Source organism: Canis aureus, chromosome 3 (assembly GCF_053574225.1).
Source record: "Canis aureus isolate CA01 chromosome 3, VMU_Caureus_v.1.0, whole genome shotgun sequence".
In the NCBI taxonomy this organism is placed as follows: Eukaryota; Metazoa; Chordata; class Mammalia; order Carnivora; family Canidae; genus Canis; species Canis aureus.
Genome location: NC_135613.1, coordinates 14,104,997 through 14,111,751, shown reverse-complemented (window position 1 = coordinate 14,111,751; position 6,755 = coordinate 14,104,997). Strand labels below are relative to the sequence as shown.

At 33.6% G+C, this 6,755-nt stretch overlaps 1 long non-coding RNA gene across 1 annotated transcript; it reads left to right on the top strand.

Annotated features, from left to right (window-relative positions):
* The first annotated feature begins 1,318 nt into the window (after positions 1-1,318).
* Positions 1,319-5,613, top strand: LOC144304883 (uncharacterized). The gene is made up of 3 exons (XR_013371871.1): positions 1,319-1,458; positions 3,571-3,682; positions 5,140-5,613. It is a non-coding gene; the product is annotated as an uncharacterized LOC144304883 (long non-coding RNA).
* Positions 5,614-6,755: the final 1,142 nt, after the last annotated feature.

Sequence of the window (6,755 nt, the reverse complement as noted above, 5' to 3'; positions counted from 1 at the left end):
ACAATTCATTCTACATTTAAGGGGAAAAAAAAACTTCTTATATCTTAGTTAAGGAAAATAATTTATGTTGCTTACAGTTACACACTATGGATTTATTTATTTGCCTTTCCTAGATGATGTCTTCAGCAAAGTATTAAATTTAAAGTATTTGATCTATATAATACTGCTAATTATACATAATCATTTTTAAAATGTGTAATCAACAGCAATAATCACTTTCATAGCTACCAACTTTGTATTTTCAAATTTATGGATGTAGATATTCCTGTATTATTACACAGACACATAAATGAATAAATAGCATTGCACTTTCTCATTGCCGGTAATCTACATTTGATAAACATTGTATTAATAAATTCCATTCCTTTTGTTAATCATACTGGCCAATTTTCATAACATGTTATAACTCATCGCCTGTACACCATTTGCCAGGATGATTGTCATTGCTTCTACAATCAGATATGTGCTTACTAAATGTGTGTGGGGATATTTCCTATCTCTTAGGCTAATCGTGCTTGATATATCTATGAAATGTAATTAAATTATAATATAATTATAAAGAAAAAGCAATGAAATATGAGACATAATACCTGCTTATTCTGAGCAGAGTAATTTGAATGCTTAGGAAAGACACAATAAAGGAACATATCACAAAAATGCTTTTGAATAGATAGGCAGGCCCAAACAAGTTTAGGAACATGAATTGAAAGATACAGCTCTTAAATGGCTACATGAGTCTCTTCAATGGAGAATAAAAATAACAATAATAATAATAATTTTAAAAGCCATCAGAGGACAGATGGGAGTTGTCTAATAGGAATAGAGTTTCAGATTTGCAAGATGAAAAATTCTGGAGATCTATTTCAAAACAACATGAATATACTTAACACTACTGAACTATGCACTTTAAAAAAGTCAAAACTAGATACCACAGATAATAGAATCACAAACATATTTTTCTTAAGAACTACAATTAACTGAACACTGCTTTTAAAAAAAAAAAAGAATTGGTTCCATATGAAAAGATTCAAAAAATAATGTACATGCATGTGGTTTTTAGTGAACACAGCACTAGGTTAACATGCATGATTATTTTCATGATTTTCCTCTTTAACCCACATGATTGTGTCCAGTAAGTATGGTAAATATTACTGTACATAAGACACTGTGGCTATTAAATCTGAGAATCTTGTCTTTCTAAAATCTGGTGCTGGAGTTTTCAAATTGGAGTCCTGGAATAATACTAAGGTAGAGCTTCCAGAGCCTTCTTGGTGTAGACAGGGGTGGAGGAGGTTCTAGAACTTGGAGTGAGGGTAGAAATGCATTGAGGAGAGAGAAAAGCAGACAGAAGAGTCCAGGACTCCAAATCCAGGACTTCAATTCCTCCTCAACCCAAAAAGCTCAGATTCCATCTACTATATGCTGGGTTCCAGGAGAGAGTTCACTAGAAAATAAAAGGTCCTAGGAGTTTTAAAAGTTCTAGAGAAATGTGGTTTTAAATACTGTAAGACAGGGAAGGGTTCTGTGTGGTTATATGCCTGGAACTATGCTAGACCTCTTAAAAATGTAGATACTGTTTTGTTCACTCCCATAGCAAATTTAAGAGAAGTTATTACCATCTAATTTTACTGAAAGCTATGCCTCAAATGAATGAATTACTGCAGGCAAAATCACACTGCTTATAAGAAAAGTCAGGTATTTGATGAACAAGTCCATTTCCAGGCTGATTTACATGGTTTTATAACTGTAATACTCTTCTCTGTAATTTAATATATTTTACCAATTTTCTTTACTAATCAACTCTGATTTCTCACCATCAGTTCTGAGGAAGATCTCACTTATTTTTCAAATCCCTTTTGTTTTAACTTTATCTAGCAGGTCTCTCGTCTCATGGATGTCAAGAATATGTTTGTGTCACAAATCACACATGATTATGCTTTCTTGGAATACCTTATGTCATTAACTTTTTCTTTCTGAAAAGCTTCTAGTATTATGTCTGGAAGAGGTAGCAACCTAAATACAACTTTAAATAAATGTAAAACTATGAAAGCAATTCTCTGAGGCAGGTGACACAATATGCCAGCAAAAATATTTTAATGAACAGAGAAATTCAGAAAAGGAATCAGAGTGATGATACTCTCATTTGGATTTAGAACTAAGTTTCATTGCATTAAATTTTCAATTCTCGAACTGCTAGAGTAATAAAATTTAGCATAAGGGAAAACATCAAGTAATTTGGGTTCTAGGATCTTGACACTCCCATGAACAGTACAAACCAGGAAGGGCTTGGTCCATGTCTGGTCCTGCACATTCCATTGCAGATGGGTCAGCTCTACTTCTGAAATAAATCATCCTGAATGAACAAGCCCACAGCAAACCCATGAAAAATCACCTAAATTTCTAGCTAGGAAATCAATGATTTTAACTAAAAGAAGACTGGATATTCATTTCACTTAGATAAATTTACATAAAAGCACAAAAAGACTCCTTTACAATTTACCTATTTTCTGAGTAAGGAAGTTGATTATTGTCCTTTGCATAGAGAGGAAAGGTCACTTTAAAAAGAACATTGCTGAAGTCCCTGATACAAGTTCCCATGATATTTAGCTTGTTGATTTCCTTCAGGTTTCATAGCCATGCATGCAGTTTTGTCATACAAATTCTTATAAAAATTATCCTTTGAAAAGAAATTATTCAGAGACATAAACCTTAGAATTTGGCAAGCTTATGGTTTTTGTTTCTCTTGGACAAATTGTAGAATCACAGTTCTGCTTTAGCATATCTCTACATTTCTATTATCTGATAACTCAACTCTTGGGGGAAAAATTTAAGTAGCAGAAATATAAAGGACACAACGCAACAAAAAAAAAATAGTCCCACAAATCTCATATTTTTCTATACTGCTGTGCAATCAAGGACAGGTTTTCTCTTCTAATACTTGTTGGATAGCGATACAGATACATGATCTTCACATTAGGACAATTAGACAAAAGGAAGGGCAAAGGGCAATTTCAAATCAATTTTATATTAAAGCAAAGAATTTTGAAAGTACTGCTTTCCCTTGCAATCTCATATAGGCACCAACAAAAGCACCATTTGTGGTAGTTGGGGGGGGGTGTTTTAACAAAAGAAAATAGCTTTTTCAAAGGCTGTTTATTGCTTTAAATGTTTAAAAGCTTTTTAAAAAGCAACTTTTTTCTTCTCCTTAGGCATCAACAGGGGATAATTGCCTTTCCATGCTTTTAAATAATCCTGTTTAAGACAGAGTAGCATAGGAGCCTGTGCTTGGAAAACTTTTTACTTAACTGGATTGTGTGGGTGTGGATCTGGGGTCAACAACAGAACCTCTACAAATAACGACACTTCGAATTTTCTCTTAGGATGATTTATTTTATTTTTTAAATTGCCATACGGTAAAATTGACTTTTTTAGATGTACACATTATGAATTTTAACATTTGTATAGATTCATGTAAGTACTCTCACAATCCAGATACAGAACAATTCTATCACCGCAGAAAAACTCCCTGAGCTAGCCCTTTGTAATCATACCTTTCTCTTTCCCCTTAAGCCTTGAAAACTAGGATTCATTCATTACCATACTTCACCTTTTGGAGAATGTCATATAGTGTACAACGTGTTTTGTCTGTGATGAGGAAGATGACCAACTGGAGAGCTGAAGGGTAAGTTAGGCTTTCTGCACAGAAGATGAGCTGAGGCAGTGAAATCAGCTGTGAAATACAAAACTCTTGAGCCATCTGTGGCAGCTGTTCATACAATGTGCTTTCACGTCTCTAAGCCAAGTGGTCTGCACCTCCCAGAAGGATATATTGGGACCTAGTCAAATCAGAAGGGTGAAGTGTTTCTAGAGAGGATACTACAGATTTTTCAACGGCTGTGAGTTATAACATCAGGATTAAAAAGGCAATCCCGGGGACCCCTGAGTGGCTCAGTGGTTGAGCGTCTGCCTTCGGCTCAGGGCATGATCCTGGAGTTCTGGGATCAAATCCCACATCGGGCTCCCTGCCTGGAGCCTGCTTCTCCTTCTGCCTGTGTCTCTGCCTCTCTCTCTTTCTGTGTCTCTCATGGATGGATAAATAAATAAATAAATAAATAAATAAATAAAATAATTAATTAATTAAAATAAAAGGACCATCCCACTTTCTTCTGAGTTAACTATTTCATTAATAAGTAGGATAAATTCTTGGGCATTTTTGTCACCCCAAAATGAACTGAGCAATGTATCATGATGCCACCTGGATATAAAAGAAGAAAATGAAGCAGCCTCATCTTAAAGCAAATCTAAATTTTTATCTTATTTAAATATAATTGGCCCTATGGTTTATCAATTTTAAACTTCACTTTGAGAAATTTTAGGAAATGAAATAAACCTAAATTTGCAAAATATAGTCAACTATTTTTAACAAAATGAGAGATCTGTTTGGAATAGTTGAATAGTATTCTCCGACTTGAAAGTGAAAACGTTTTGTTCTGAGACAGGTTTCCCCCCCAAAATTTTAATAGTGTAATGATTCTAACTAGATTGTATGAATTTTATCATTGTAAAATGTTATATGTTCCTTGTTTTAGATTGTGCTAGGGTGAGCAGATGTTCAACAATTTGAAGTCTGTTTAGAATCTTCCTACCTGCTGGGTTTAATTTCAGAAGCAAGAAACATTCTTGAAGATAGACAAAATGTTATTTGTTCTTTTATCCACGTACCACGTTGCACTAATTTTCATCATTTCTAGCTCTGTTTATGGCAGGTCATTTCCGGTATACATAAAATTTAATTGTAATCCTTAGAAGGAATTTTGTTCCTGGGTCTGGTAAATAAAACATGATAAAATCATTTGAGATACAGAGAGTAGATACAACTGCCTGGTTTTGAGTTGAAAATGAAAACTCATATATTTCCTACTGTATTAAATAAATGCAAAGACAGACCTTAGAAAAAGTATTTATTCACCTTATATACAGCTTAATTAAATATCAGACATAATTTTATATTAATCTCATATATAGTTAGCTATCAGCATATTTTAATTTTCTGTGCTTGTAGTTTTGAAATAATATTTATGTACACATTCGTGTTTACAATGACTAATACTGGTTTCCTTCTTATTCTGTTACCTTCAGTGTCTGCATTACTGAACTGGTGGAGCTCTCTACTACTCTCTTGATTAAAGTGATGAGAGCAGACCTCCTGTTTTATTCTCTTCCCAGAATGACATCATTAGATCACTATATGTGTTAACATATTAAGGAAGTTCCCTTCCATTTATAGTATGTTAAATGTTCTAAACACAATGAGTATGAAATTATCAAGTGACTGTTATTAATCTATTAAGGTGGGAATCTGACATTTATTCTTACTTATTCTGTTAATATTTGAACTGTACTTATGAATATAAGAATATCAAATCAACCTCACATTCGTGGAATAAACCTCACTTGCTCATGATACACTGTGATATTTACGAACACTGGACTTTATATATCAATAATTTATTTAGAATTTTATATTCACCTTCATGTAATATAGTATCTAAATTTTTCCTTCCTTATACTATTCTTGTCAAATTTTGGCATCAAGGATATACTATACCCATAAAGTGATTTGAGAAACATTTCCTCCTTTTCTCTGTAATGGAATAATTGGCGTAGAAATTGGAGTATTTCTTTATTGAATGTTCTTCAGAAACTCACTAATAAATTATGTAGGACTAAAGACTTTTCATCAAAGATTTCTTTGTAGGGTTTTAACATTCTTTTTTTTAAGAGAGAGAAAGCATGAGTGGGGGGCAGGGGCAGAAAGAGAGGAAAAGAATCTTAAGTCCCACACTCAGCAGGGAGCCTTACGTGGGAGGCTTATATCTCTCATGACCCTGAGATCATGACCTGAGCCAAAATCAAAAGCAGGATGTTTAACTGATGAAGCCATGAGCCATCCAAGAACCCTATGTTTTAGTGTCTTTAACCATTACTACACATTCATATTGCCTTTTTGTTCTGGTTTTCATTTTGTACATGGTATTTTTCTAGGAAATTTTCTAAAATTTCATATCGCTTGAATTCTAAAATTGCCATGAAGTTACTCTAATATCGTTTAATGAAGTTAAAAACATCATCATAATTAGTGATGAACTATCAATAAACTTTGAAGAATGCTAAGGAAGGAATCAACTCTTTATGATGGTAAATAAAGGAAAACATCTCAAACCTTTTCTATATAAACTAATACTCTTGAATAATCAAATAGTTGACAAAGGAGAATTTCTTACTTAAAAAGTATTTCTACTAATATTTGAAAAGGTGCTGAGTGAAATAAGTCAATCGGAGGATAAACATTATATGGTCTCATTCATTTGGGGAATATAAATAATAGTGAGAGGGAATAGAAGGGAAGGGAGAAGAAATGGGTAGGAAATATCAGAAAGGGAGACAGAACATGAAGACTCCTAACTCTGGGAAACTAACTAAGGGTGGTGGAAGGGAAGGAAGGCGGGGGGTGGGGTGAATGGGTGACGGGCACTGAGGGGGGCACTTGAGGGGATGAGCGCTGTGTGTTATTCTGTATGTTGGCAAATTGAACACCAATAAAAATAAATTTATTATTTAAAAAATAATAATAATAATATTTGAAAAGGGAAAAGAATGAGAATATTACTATTTTGCAAATGGCTTCTAACATCAGAGAGAGAAGAAATGAGACTAGGTACCTTCTAATGGAAGTACAGAAGGCCATCTCTGAA